General features: G+C 56.0%; 1 protein-coding gene across 1 annotated transcript in view; it reads right to left on the bottom strand.

The window, feature by feature from the left end:
• Window positions 1–13,267, bottom strand: part of PTPRN2 (protein tyrosine phosphatase receptor type N2) — a 673,487-nt gene that overhangs the window by 306,772 nt on the left and 353,448 nt on the right.

The raw sequence follows: 13,267 nt of genomic DNA, 5'->3' as shown, positions 1-13,267 counted from the left end.
AGCACAGACGGGTGCACAGGCTCCACCGCTGAGTCCAGCAGGGAGCGGACGAGAAACAGACAAGTCTGTCCCCGGGAAACGGGAGATGAGTTACTGGAACCTCAGATACAAGGCTTTGGAGCCATCTGTGGATTTCACTTATTGAAGGCATCCTTGTGTTCTAGGACTGAAATAATTAAGAATCGATTCAGTCGTATTATTTCTCTTTAAGCACTCTGGCTGTGGTTAAGACTCAGTTCTTAAAAAGAATTATATGGGATACACATTAAAGACATCAGTTCAGTTGCTAAATAGCCCATTAGCTTAGACTTAATTACTTCACACTTTCTCCGGGAATGTGCTCCATAAACATAAAGAATCCGCTCCCAACCTGGCCTGAGGACAGTTCTGTCTTGGGGCACAAGTCCTGACACCCGACCTTTGGTTAGGGCCTCACGCTCACAATCAAAGGGCATGACGCCTTTTACAGCCAAGACCACTTCATTTAGCACCAGGAGAGAAAGTCCACGATGAAGAGGCCAAATCAGTATTAATTCTAGTCACTAAGTGGTTTCCATGTACCTTTCCAATTTGGCAGCAGTGATTGCCACGTTGATGAAATGTAATTTCTATGATTACATCCTATTTATATGTTATTTGTCCTGGTTAAGTTTGAACAACGTCTGTCTTTAAGTGAAGACTATTCTTAACAGATCCTATTCCACATCTGTAAGAGGCAGTTAAGGGAACTATCATTTGGGAGAAACTCATCCTCTCCTGGCCTTCCCTCGGCGGTGCCTCACCAGTTCCCCACAGCACTGGGGGGCGGAATGCTGAGTGCTGTGCTGGCTCCCCACCCACCCCCTGGGCCCCAGCGCCAGGGTCCTCAACATCCTCGTTCTGTGAGGATGCCAGACTAGCCCGGGCTCCAGCCTGTGTGCACAGTGGGATCACTTGAGAGTTTTGGGAGGCAGAAGCTGAACTCCACCGCCTGCAGCCTGATTCATGAGTTTGGGGTCTGGACGTCAGCATTTAAAAAATCTTCCCCAGCTGGACAGCCGCATGTAAATCAATGACGTTAGAACAGTCCCTGACAAGATACACACACAAAAAAAACTCAAAATGGCTTAAAGACTTAAATATAAGATAGGACATCGTAAAACTCCTGGAAGAGAACATAGGCAAAACATTCTGTGACATAATGTGTTCTTAGGTCGGCGTCCCAAAGCAATAGAAATAAAAGCAAAAATAGACACATGGGTCCTAATCAAACTTTTAAGCTTTCGCACAGCACAGGAAACCATAAGCAAAACCAAAGACAACATACGGACTGGGAGAAAATATTTGCAAATGATGTGCCTGACAAGGGCTTAATTTCCAAAATATACAAACAGCTCTTACAACTCAAAAACCAAAACAAAACTCAAAAACCAAACAACCCAATCAAAAAATGGGCAGATGACCTAAATAGACATTTCTCCAAAGAAGATACACAGATGGCCAACAGGAACATGAAAAGATGCTCAACATCTCTAACGCAAATCAAAAGCACAGTGAGGTATCACCTCACACCAGTCAGAAAGGCTATCATTGAAAAAAGTCGACAAATAATAAATGCTTGAGAAGGTGAGGAGAAAAGGGAACCCTCCTACACTGTTGGTGGGAATGCAAATTTGTGCAACCACTGTGGAGAACAGTATGGAGGTTCCTTAAAATACTATAAATAGAGTTGCCATATGATACTGCAATCCCACTCCTGGGCATATGTCCAGAGAAAACTCTAATTCGAAAAAATACACGCACCCCAATGTTCACTGCAGCACTATTTACAATAGCCAGGACATGGAAGCAACCTACGTGTCCATCGACAGAGGAACGGATAAAGATGTGGTCCATACATACAATGGAATATTACTCAGCCATGAAGAAGAGAATGAAAAGTGCCATTTGCAGCAACGTGGATGGACCTGGAGCTTATCAGGCTGAGTGAAGTGAGTCACACAGAGAACGACAAATACCATATGACATCACTTACATGTGGAATCTAAAATGTGACATAAGTGAACTTACATACAAAACAGAAACAGACTCACAGACATAGAAAACAAACTTACGGTCACCAAAGGGGAAGGGTGGAGGGATAAATTAGGAGTTTGGGACTAAGATATACACACTGCTATAAGTAAAACAGTTAACCAACAAGGTCCTACTCTATGGCACAAAGAGCTATATTTAATATCCTGTAATAACCTATAATGGAAAAACAACATGAAAAAGAATACATATATACGTACGTATACCTGAATCACTTTGCTGTACAGCAGAAACGAACACAACACTGTAACTCAACTATACTCCAAATAAATAAATAAAAATAAATAAAGTCAAATAACTTAAAAAGTCTTCCTAGGTGATTCCTGAGAGCAGGAAGAGGTTGGCCATTACGACATTAAGACGCTCGCTGGCTGGAACTGGGTTCTGAGCACTACAAAAATGAAAGGGTCTTTTGAATTAGTCAAGACAGTAACAGCTGAGAACAGCTTGGCCTTGAGAGGAATTAATCAGTTTGGAGTTAAACTGATTGCATTTGAAGCCTTCCACGGTGGCGATCAGTTAGCTTGGCCAAACGGTCCAGTCAGCGACCCTGGGCAGGACAGAGTGGCCTTGGGTATGTCCCCCCCGGCCCCCTCCAAGTCCAGAGCCGACCGTCTTCCCCCCCGGGAGCTGCCCCCACCCACACCAGCCTGGGATGCAGCTACCTCAGTCCCAGCACGACTGTCCCGCCCCCTTCGGCTGCCCCACCTCCACCAGCCCTGGCAGCCTGTCACCACCTGCACTCTGTGACCGTGCTCCTCTTGCCGTTTCTTAACCATACGTGTAGGTCTGGGATTGGGTTTGCTGGCCCTTTGTTCTCTGCAAGTCAGGTCACAATACGATGCATCTTGCAAAGAGGGGACGTTTGAGAGTGGGTGCTGCCCAGGCCTGAGACAGGACCGTCGCCCCGAAACTGGACATGCGGTCACCCCATCCATAGGCGGCACGTCTTCACTCAACAGGAAGTTCAGGAGTCACCTGCTGAAACCCGGAAAGTGAGCTCCATGGAGGAAGTTTAGAGTAAGGAGGTGGACCTGGGTGGGGGGCACGTGGTACAGGAGCTGGTACCCTGCAAGCGCCCCCTCTGCGCTACATGCTCGTCTAGCGCTCACATGGGAGACGAGCACCGTCACACCTCATCACTCCCGACTTGCAGTTTTGCACGTTTTAACGTTTCTGCACTCAAGATGCATCTTACTGTCAATGGCAAGACAGTTTGGGAATGGGAGCCCTTCTCTTGAGGGCACACGGAGTGCAGGTGTGTCTCACAGATGGCCGAGCTGGGGTTGGGTGAGCTACGACGACACGGACAAACATCTCACGGCAAAGGTCAGGTAACCTCCCCAGGTTCACACAGTTAAAAGTGGCGGAGCCAGCGTTCAGATCCAAGTCAGCCCTGCCTGGAAAGTTGGGGTGTTTCCCCCCCACACCCGTGATGACTCTGGGTCCCACTCAACTCACCCCACCCCCTTGTTCTTCAGGCTGGCGGGTCCCTGGGATTCAGAGTTAGGGGCGATCAGGGCCCAGGGAGGTTTCCAGTTCTCAGAGGATGGAGTCATGGTTTATCATTTTCGTGCTCTCCATTCTCTTCCGTGCGTACATCGCTGCGGTGCTCCACCCCACACCCCTCTGACGCTCAAAGAACACAGTCTTACTTTACGTCTTTCTGAAGAATTCCGGACTTTAAAAACAGGAGGCCCCTAATTACCAAAATCTTAAAGCACACTTCCCCAAACATCTCCTAAAGAAGACGACGGAAAATCCACACCCCCAGCACCTCCACCAGCCCTGAATCCCTCCCGTGTGCTGGGACCTTGGCAAACCCTGGGGAACGGCCTCCACTGGGCCACGCGTGAGGGTCTTAGCCTTGCGGTCTCACCACCGTGGACATAGGGAGGTTGGCCTAATTCACAGGCAGGTGACAGGAGAGCCAGTTCACCTGGAGGCCGCTCTTGAGAAGGGTCACCCGGTGCCTATAACATCTCCTGGAATTAGCCTGCAAGCACGTTCCGTCCGTTTTTCACAGGGCAGCTCTGCGTGGCCGCGGCCCGCCGGCTTTCCTGGAAAGAAGAGTCTGCGGCCTGGTGCCTGACCACACCTCCCCCTGCCTCCGCTTCTTATCATCACCCTCGGCATCCTTCCCCAAAAGGCCTGCATTCGAAAAGTCCCGGGTTTGAACGTGTGTTCGCACCCTAACAAATTACCGCAAACCTAAAGCAGCAGAAACGTCTTGGTCTGCAGGTGCGGCGGGGCCGGGTCTCTCCAAGGCGCCAGGCGAGAATCCACGTCCAGCCTTTTCCACCTTCCCCAGGTTCCCGCATTCGGGGGCGCCTGGCCCCACCACTCCACCGCCGAAGCCGCCGAGGCTGCATCTCTCGGGGCCTTCCTCCCGCGGCCTGGCCCGTCACCCGTAAGGAGCCCGGTGCTCGTGCCGGCCTGTGGGCATGACCCCGATCACGGGGCCCCGCCTGAGTCACACCTGCCGAGTCCCACGTGCCACGTGCGGGCACCCGCTCTCGGCTCCCGGCGATCAGAGTGAGGGCGCCGGCGAGGTGCTTCTCCCACCCAGAGCGAGAGGCCATTTCGTGGACAAAGCAGATGTGCTGCCGGTTCCTGAGCGCGGGGTCCTGGTCCCCCGAAAAGGAGGTGGGCAGCCACGCGGCACCCTCCTGCTCGTCCGCTCACGGCAGTGGGGGCTTGTTACTCAGTGGACAGTCGTTCCTCCAGGCGTGAGACAGAGCCTGGGGGTGAAGGACACACGGCCCCTCGGAGGTGACGAGCGCCAGGCGGCCTGCCCGCTCTCAGCCCCCTTGATCACCGACCGAGCTTCGCGCCTCCAGGGCCTCAGGGACACGCCGATCGCAGACCGGATGGGGAAGGGACGTGAAACCTGTGTGCGGAGCTGAGCCCCACTCGTGTAGCGGGAACCGTGGTGACGACGTGAGCCGCTCCCGTCTGTTAGACCTTTAAAAGGCGGAGGATTGGCTGGGACTGGATGCTGGGCAGCGGGGCTGTGGGCCGAGGCGCCCGCTGCTCCCGACCGAGCCGGCTGTTTAGCAGGAGACCCGCCGCCTACTGCGTCAGTTACGCCCCCAAAGCTGCTGGACGCAGAGAGGAGGCGGGACAAAGGAACGAGGCAGGGGGTGGAAAGGGAAAGGACAGCAGCAGCCTGCCTCCTGTGGTGAAGACAAACGTGCCTTGGGCTGAATTATCAGGAGGGATAAAGCTAAACACAAACACTACGGGACGCACATGGCCTCCTCCACCAAGCACCGGATTTCAGACGCGCCCTCTGTTTTTCAAGTCCCAAACCAGCAGCAACCGAGGCGACGTAGGATTCTAAGCTGCGTAATGAGATACAAGGCGGGGGCGGGGCTCGCTGGGTCAGCTCTTTTACAGGGTGCTCAGCTCCAAGAGTTTTAACGCCACATCATTCAGAGCATTCGTCTTTAACGTCTCGGACACCCAGCAGGGGCAGTGAACTGTCGGGCAGGGGCGCCCTCCCGGCCTGTGCGGGTGTCCTCAAAGGCAGATTAAAAACAGCTGCCTGACCTTCCGTGGTTTACAAAGCACCTTTGCCCACCTTACACCGTTGAACTCAAATTAACCGTGAGAAGTCGGCATTACAGGCCCAGCCCTCATCTCCAAGGCCCGGACACCGTCGGGGACACAGAAGGTCCTGGGAGGCACGGTACCACCCACCCTCAGCATGCTCCGTGGGCGGAGGTCTGGGCGCACCCCAGACGCCGGCACCGACTTCCCTGCAGCAGAACAGGCCAGGCTGTGGGCCACGGTCAGCACGGAGCTCACGGCAGTTGAGGGCGTTTGCTGCGCGGGGGGCCCTGAGAAGATGCTCGGCTTCCAGGGGCTTCTCGAGTAGATATCAGGAGGACAGGGCTGCGTGTGAGGGCAGGGGCGGCGGCAGCTCGTTCCCGTTTCCAGAGGCGCTAACCAGGCCTCAGAAGTCAGGGCTTCTCCAAGGTGACTGCGATCTGGGGTCAGGGTGATCAGAGCCCATGGAGGTTTCGAGTTCTCAGAAAAGCGGGTGACTTTCTTGGCCTCCATTTCTCCTCTTTCTCGGAGGCTGGAGACTGGGCCAGGCCCTCCCAGGCCCTCACCCGACTCTCCAGCTCTGCGTGCCCAGGGCCATCAGCAGAGACGGAGGATGTAGCCTAGCGGTTGTGTTGTTTTGTTTTTCCTGATGTCGTTTCACTTATTTTACTTCCATGCATCTAGTGAAGAAAGAAGCAGACACGAAGGGCCAGGAAGACGTCGAGCAGATGCTCTTCTGCGGGAGCTGCTGTCACGTCGCGGGGAGTCCAAGCCAACGGCAGCCGAGTCCCTGCCCGGCCCTCGAGGCTGCCCTGGGGAGACGCCTCCTTCCCGAGCTCGGAGGAAGCTGTGGAGAACAAGCGACAGACCGCCCTGTCCCATAGGCCCCGTAGTCATCTCCCTTTTAAATCTGTTCTTGTTTAATCTTTTAATCCAGGCTAAATGATGAGTCTACACACCCCCCCGCCAAGAAGAGGCGCATCAGGGCTGCCCCCCGTCCCCCTCCCCGTCGGGTCCCCACTGTCCAGCCCTGGGCTGCCTTGGGCTGAAGTGGAACCACAGCAGGGAAGGTCTGCCCTGGGTGGGTGGGCACCGACCGGACCGGCCAGCGCTGGGGCCGGAACTGCCTGCATTTCATCAGAACGCCTGAGGAGATCTCTAGGGACCAGGTGGTAACCATGGAAACGAGGAAGCAGGAATAGAGCGTAGAGAGTCTTGGAAGGAAGGTTTGAGAATGTGGCCTGAATGTGGGGACCGGAGGGGGCAGCCCTGGGGCTCCCGTCGCCAGTGAAAAGGGTTCCTGGAGCAGCCCCGGAACCTTGGCGGGTCAGGTTTCAGGCGGATCGCACAGACGGCAGGGAGGCAACCCAGTGGAAATGTCCATAAACGGCCTGGAGCTTGTAGGTGCCGAGAGGGCTGGGGGCGCAGGTCTGGAGAGCAGTGAGGGGTCCCCGCAGGGCTGAAGGGAGAGGGCCGGGGAAGGACCCAAGGAGCAGGCAGGACGGGAGGATGTGAATGGGGGTGTCCATGGAAACGGCCGCAGGGCGACTGCAGAGGCAGGGCTGGGCCCGGAAGCACACAGCCTGAATTAACATCCTGCGCGGTCACGGCCCGACCCACTCAGCTCTTCAGACGAGGCGCAAAGCAGAGGAAATCACAATCTGGGCATAGTTTCAGCGAATTCGCCACCTCTGCCGCAGGGGCTCCCAGAGCTCAACGCACGTGCCCAGAGACAGCAGAGCCGGGGAGATGCAGGCCGAGCTCCAGGCCCTCTGCCCAGGGTCCTCACCCTGACTGCCCAGGAGGTGAAGGTCGCCGCAGGCAGGGAGTCCCCGTCTCCACTCCCGACCAAGGACACGATGTTATGAGGAGAACCGAGCACAGGCGGGCTTGGAAGAGAGCGGGCGGGGATCACCTTCGGCCGGTGAGCCGGTCCCACCAGGCCCGAGGGTAGAGCCCCGTCCGCCCGATGTCTGTGTGGCCGTCCCTGCCCGCACGCTGCCCCCCTCCCACCCCCACCCACTGAGTTCAGATGGTGCTCGCACCCCAGGCGGGCGCCCAGGACAGCAGCTCGGAGGTCCCGGCACAGCCGCCGTGGCGTCTGCTCTCGGCCGCTCGGGGCAGCTGAGCGGTGGGCACAGCCCCTTTAGTGCTTTTGTCCACGTGGTTTCTGCCCCCATTCAGAGGGGCTGCAGCTCAGTCCCCGTGGCAGCCACACTGCCTCTGCAGAGCGCCCTCTGGCGTTCCCGGCTCCACCTGCCGTGCAGGGTCCTTCCCAGGCCACGTCCAAGTAAGTCGTCCTGCCCTGAAGACATCAAACTCCAGGCCGCCTTCTGGCTCATCCGCCTGGCAAACTCCCCGCCATCGCTGGAAGCTGGAGAAGTTTCTGTCCTATAGGCCCCGAGACAGTCCTGGGGTGTCAGCCCTGGCCGCCCCCCGCCTCGCCCCAGGCGTCTCCATCTCAGCTTCTGTGCCATCTGGTCCTCACTTACCTCGTGTGTGGTGCTTCCTCCTTGGGTCCCCCCAAAAAGGGACCATGTCATGTTCGACCCTGAATACCTAACGCAGGGCCTCGCGCACAATAAACACTCGAATTTGCATTTAATATTTTTTGAAATGAATAAATGAATTTTTAAACATCAACCCCTCAAAAAACATTTTTTTTCTGACCCATCATGATCCCGAATTTGAATACTTCTGGGAGAAAAAGGAATCGAAGACCAAACAAACGCCAGCTGTAAGTCCGGGGACTTGTTTCACTCAAGTTCGCCGAGTTCAAATTGTACACTCAGAACAGAGACACTCAAGTTGGTGGATTTTTCGAAAGCTCTTGCTGTAATGAGTAAAGATCTCTGAGTTTTTAGCACCACTTGGAAGTAATGGCCTAATCATTATTAATTCCTCTGGTATTTCCTATGATAACATTAATCACAGCAAACTCATTTGGTGTAAATGGAAGATCGCAGGCACTCCTGCAACATTCCACAGCAATCCCGCGTTAATTAACTGGTGCATCTTGTAACAGTGTCGCCATGCCTTACGATTAAGCGTGTTTCTTGTACACTTTGATTAAGACACAAATCCCAAGCCAATAAAGAAGAAAATCAGGGAGAAAAGAAACACACACCCTATTGGCGTCTGGTGAGAAAAGCCTCGGCAAGGTGGCCCAGGCTCCACCACCTGCGGCCACGCTGGCTGCTGGGACTGAACTCCCCAAGGGAGGTGTAGACTGAAAACACCTTTTCCCGGACTTTAATTTATTAACTTCTTATGTACAGAAGCAGTTTAAAAATGTGTAGTAAACACTCCAGTGAAATAAAAGAGGATGATTCACAAAGACACACGCTCAGTGGACGTGAATGATATATACGCAGGCAGAGATTTACATGCAAACTTATATCAGGGTACAGAAAACACCTTTTTACCACTTAAGGTAAGTGTTCAATTTCCAGAGGATAAATTGCACATGCCACCTCATTCAGGAGCACGATTTTCCCCAATGACTGGCGTTTGGCTGTCGAGGTGCAGAGAGGAGCGTATCACGGGGCCACACAGCTGCAGTGCAGAGGCATCATTACAAGAGGGTCCCCAGCAAATGGCATGCCACAGCCCTCACAAGAGCCGTGTCAGAAGCCACGTCAATCATCCCATTTCTTTTTTTCTGCTGGTTCTACGCGCCTCTTTCACATGCGCATCTTTTTAGGGATGACAGACCCTCAGCACCGGGAATACATTCCCCCGCCCTCCAGCGAGTCATGCCCCAGATCTTAGAGGGCGAACCCGGAGCCGCCTGACAAACACCCGGGACGAGGATAGGCTGATACCTTCCAGACAGCAGAGGGAGGCTGTGGTCCCTCTGGGGAAACCCCTGGGATGTCATAGCATGAGAACGGGGGCCCCGCAGAGCTGTACCCCGGGCAGCAGAGCGGGATGGATGCCCGAGCCCCAAACCTGCTTTGGGGTCAAGGAGTGGGAGGGGGCTTCCAACAGGACCGCCCTGCCTGGCCTCCTCTGGCTGATGGGCCGATAGGATGGACGCACGTATCTAGTTATTGCTGCTAAGCCCTTGCTGTGCCGATTTTACAAATTAAACTGTGTCACAGGTGTGCACCCGGGAGAAACATAGTATATGTGGGGTGGGTACCACCATCTGTCTCAGGCAACCACAGGGGCTCTAGGAACCATTCCCCTGCAGATAAGGCAGGAGGCTGAACATCATTTAGAAACTTTACAAAATAACCATAGGCTTTACAGAGAAGACTTGCATAGGGCCGGGGTCCCCGTGAGAGATGTAATAACCGTTAGGCACCACTTATTCCTTAACGAGCAACCGGTTTGCAAGAGCCGAGGATGCTGGGAGGCTGCCCCTGGGTCTCACTCAAAGCTACAACGGTTTCCTTAAATATCGAATGCCCAGCTTCCAGGTCACGGGCAGGTGCAAGTGTATAAGACGATAAAAAGCGTTGTAAGGTTTTTCAAATCTGTATTTATTTTTAATGCCAATGGAAAATAAAAAAAGAAAACAAAGATAAAACAGTTTGTTTTGAAAAGAAGATGAAGAACAGAAACCGGAAGTATATTCCGGAGGGTTCACTTGCCAGCTACGCTAAGCGTCTCTGGCCAGCTTCTCTGTGAACGATTGCTGACGGACACACGCGTAACGAGACCCCTCCGGCGGCCGCTCTTTACGTTGGAGCCCAGCGCCCCGGCTTCACGGGAAGCCTCGGCTGCCCTCGGGTCTTCCGGTGGGCATGCCCCGGAGACAGGCCCAGTGCGGCCAACCTCGGCCCCGATCTGCGGGCGGCTCCCCGAGGCCGCCCTGGGGAGTGGGCCCTGGGCCTGCGCGGCCGACCTCCGTGAGGCGGCAGGACCCGGGGCGTCTGCTTTGGAGACGGAGCAAAGGTCCGAGGACGAAGCCCTTTGCGGGCAGAGAGTCGGGGCGGCCCCCAGTCGGCACTGCCGTGACGCGAGAGGGACATTTGGTTTCAGCCGCCAGAGATCTGGCTCCTTTGGGCGGGACCTCGACCCCAGGGGATTGGGAAGGGCGGGCAGAGCTTGCGGGGGGACCCGGCTGTCTGATGACGGAGAAGGTCCTGGGGAGCGTCGGTGCCCAGGCGGGCGGGGCCCCCGGACTGGGGGACAGGGGAGCACCTGGCCGGCAGGGGCGGGCCTGCGGGTGCCTAGGCGTCCTGAGTGTGAGAGCCCGTTTCATTCGTTCCCACCTGCTGGGAGGCAGGCCCTGGGGGGACAGAAGAAGGAGTAGGCACATCTGACGGAGGAAACGCAGGGTGCCCGGCCCTGCAACGGCCTGAAAGGCTCCGGAAACACGCAGCCTCCACGGGGCTGGCGGGCGAGCCGGGGCCGGGGGCCGCGTGCGGGCAGATGCAGTCTGGACATTCCCCCCACCCTCCACCAGCCAGACGCCCTCCGCCCTGGGGCTCCTCACCGGCTCTGCGCTCCCCCCACTCCCGGGTCCTTGACTCGGCGTCTTGTCCCCAGGGCTTTGGCGCTCCCCCGACCCCGTCCTGCCCCCCGTGTCCACCACCACTTCCGAGCACCTCCTCCCCTGTCCGCTCCCGAGCCCCCGCCCTCTTTGAGTGGCCACTCGGCAGTGCAGGCCCAGGCCTCCCCTCTGAGGGCCACATGCAGCTCCAAGGCCTCAGAACAGAAACTCTCTGCGCCTCTTTCATCTGAATTCACCCATTTCCACTGCCCTTCTTTCCAGTGTCCCGGTGCCTGGTGTGGGCCTGCGTACCAGCAGTGCTGAGAGGGCTCCTGTCCAGAGGGGTTCACAGACAAGACGGAGACAAAGACGCCAGAGGCCTGAGCGCACGACGCAGGGCATCAGAGCCGCGGTGGAGCAGACGCACACGACAGGGCAGGGAAGCAGGGACAGGCTCTGCGGAGGTGCTCCTGGGCTGATGTGAGACATCAGGGGGCACAGGCAGAGGCCCAGACGTGGGGCTCGGTGGCGGGGGCCCCTGGATGGCCCGAGCCTCCCTCAGCCTGGCCATCTGAGGCTGGCAGGGCGGTGGGGGGATGAAGCCTCACCTCCTGACCTACTGGTAGGTGCCCCTACCACTTAGGTATGAACTGCACAGCCCGGGAGCCACGGCCTCCCCTTCCAGCCTCTCCTCAGTGTCCCCGCACGTGCCCCACCGTAAGCGGCGGCTTCCAGTCCCCGAGCGCCGTGCTGTCTAGTCCCCTCGTCCGCGTCTCCGCCCTCACGGTCTCCCCAGTGGCCACCTTCTCCCCCCAGGTCTCCGGGGAGCCCCGGCCGGGAGTCAGTGTTCAGTGCTGGTGGCACCTCCACAGCATGCTACAAACCCTGCCTTCCCCCGGGTCCGTCGTGCACGTACTGTCACTTCCTTACAGCGCCCGGGACCTGTTTCCTCCGCCCCGTGTCTTCCAGACCGTCTAAGCGATGCCCCGAATACGACTCAAGCACTTGATAAATGTGTACTGAACCGAGCTAAATACTCTTACATCAGGTAATTAAGATAAAATGTTAAGATGTAATTAATAATAACTCTAACCTTTTGTTTTTAAAGGCATCTAAGCCCATTTTACCTAGTTTATATTAAACTGCACGGTCGTGGGGAGCATTTTACAAAGTCAGTAGATAATATAACTGTTTCTGCTTGAGCTCCAGAGTCACCAAAGCCAGATTTAGGGCAAGAAAAGTGAGTTGAATCAAATCGGAGGTCATTAACAAAGGTCACCGACATGTTATGAACTGTTACAGATTTCACCGAATTTCAAAGGCATATATCATTACTAACAGTAATACTTTCGATCAAAAACTGTTAGCAGTTACGGAAAATGAAACACCTTCAAGGACATGAACCAGAGGCAACAGTCCTGGCACCTAATTCATCCGTGGACTAATTAACGAAGGCGCATTGATCGAGCACAGCTACGACGGCAGGTGGACCCCGTGGGCAGGTGGCCCCGAACTCCCCATCAGCAGCACCCCTGATCGTCAGAGAGCAGATCAATAACTGAACAAGACAATTTCAGATCCTGACACAGCTCTGAACCGAGTGAGGGCGTTGATGAGCGGGGCCGGGGGCCTGTTTGAGACACGGGAGCCAGGAAAGGCCTGCCGAGGGGCTCTGGGGCTGACGCGCCAGTGACAGGGCTCGGGGCGGGGGAGGGCAGCGGGGGAGGGGGAGGCAGGTGTGGGCATGAGGTGTGGGGTCCCGGCTGCATCTCAGGAGGACAGCACGTGAGCTGCTTGTGCTCCAGAGATCCCCGTGGCGGCCACGGGCGCAAAGCGAAAACGACCTCGCCCGGATGCTCTGCCGCGGCTCTGACGAGGAGGTGACTGGCGGGCGGACGCGGACAGGTTTTTAAAAAGAGGTGAATGCTGCTTCCGGTGGGTTTTCATTGTTACCACCGTTTGGGATAACAGCGCGGACGGGATGCCGCGGGAGGCTGCAGGCAGCCCCGGGGTTTCCTGCTTCTGTCTGGTCACGTCTCCCCTGAGGAGGCTCCACGCTTTGCTTTCCCTGCCTGATCCTCAACCAGCTCGGCTGGGAAAGGCTCGTGCCGTCGCTCCGCGTCGGGGCGCACGGGACGATAACCCGTTATGTTCATCACACTTTTCTTGACCTTCCTTTTCAGGGGCCAAGCCTCTCCT

The sequence above is a fragment of the Lagenorhynchus albirostris genome, chromosome 8 (genome assembly GCF_949774975.1).
Source record: "Lagenorhynchus albirostris chromosome 8, mLagAlb1.1, whole genome shotgun sequence".
Taxonomy (NCBI): Eukaryota; Metazoa; Chordata; class Mammalia; order Artiodactyla; family Delphinidae; genus Lagenorhynchus; species Lagenorhynchus albirostris.
The sequence above is the reverse complement of the archived record's forward strand: the minus strand, read 5'-3'. Positions and strand labels throughout refer to the sequence as shown.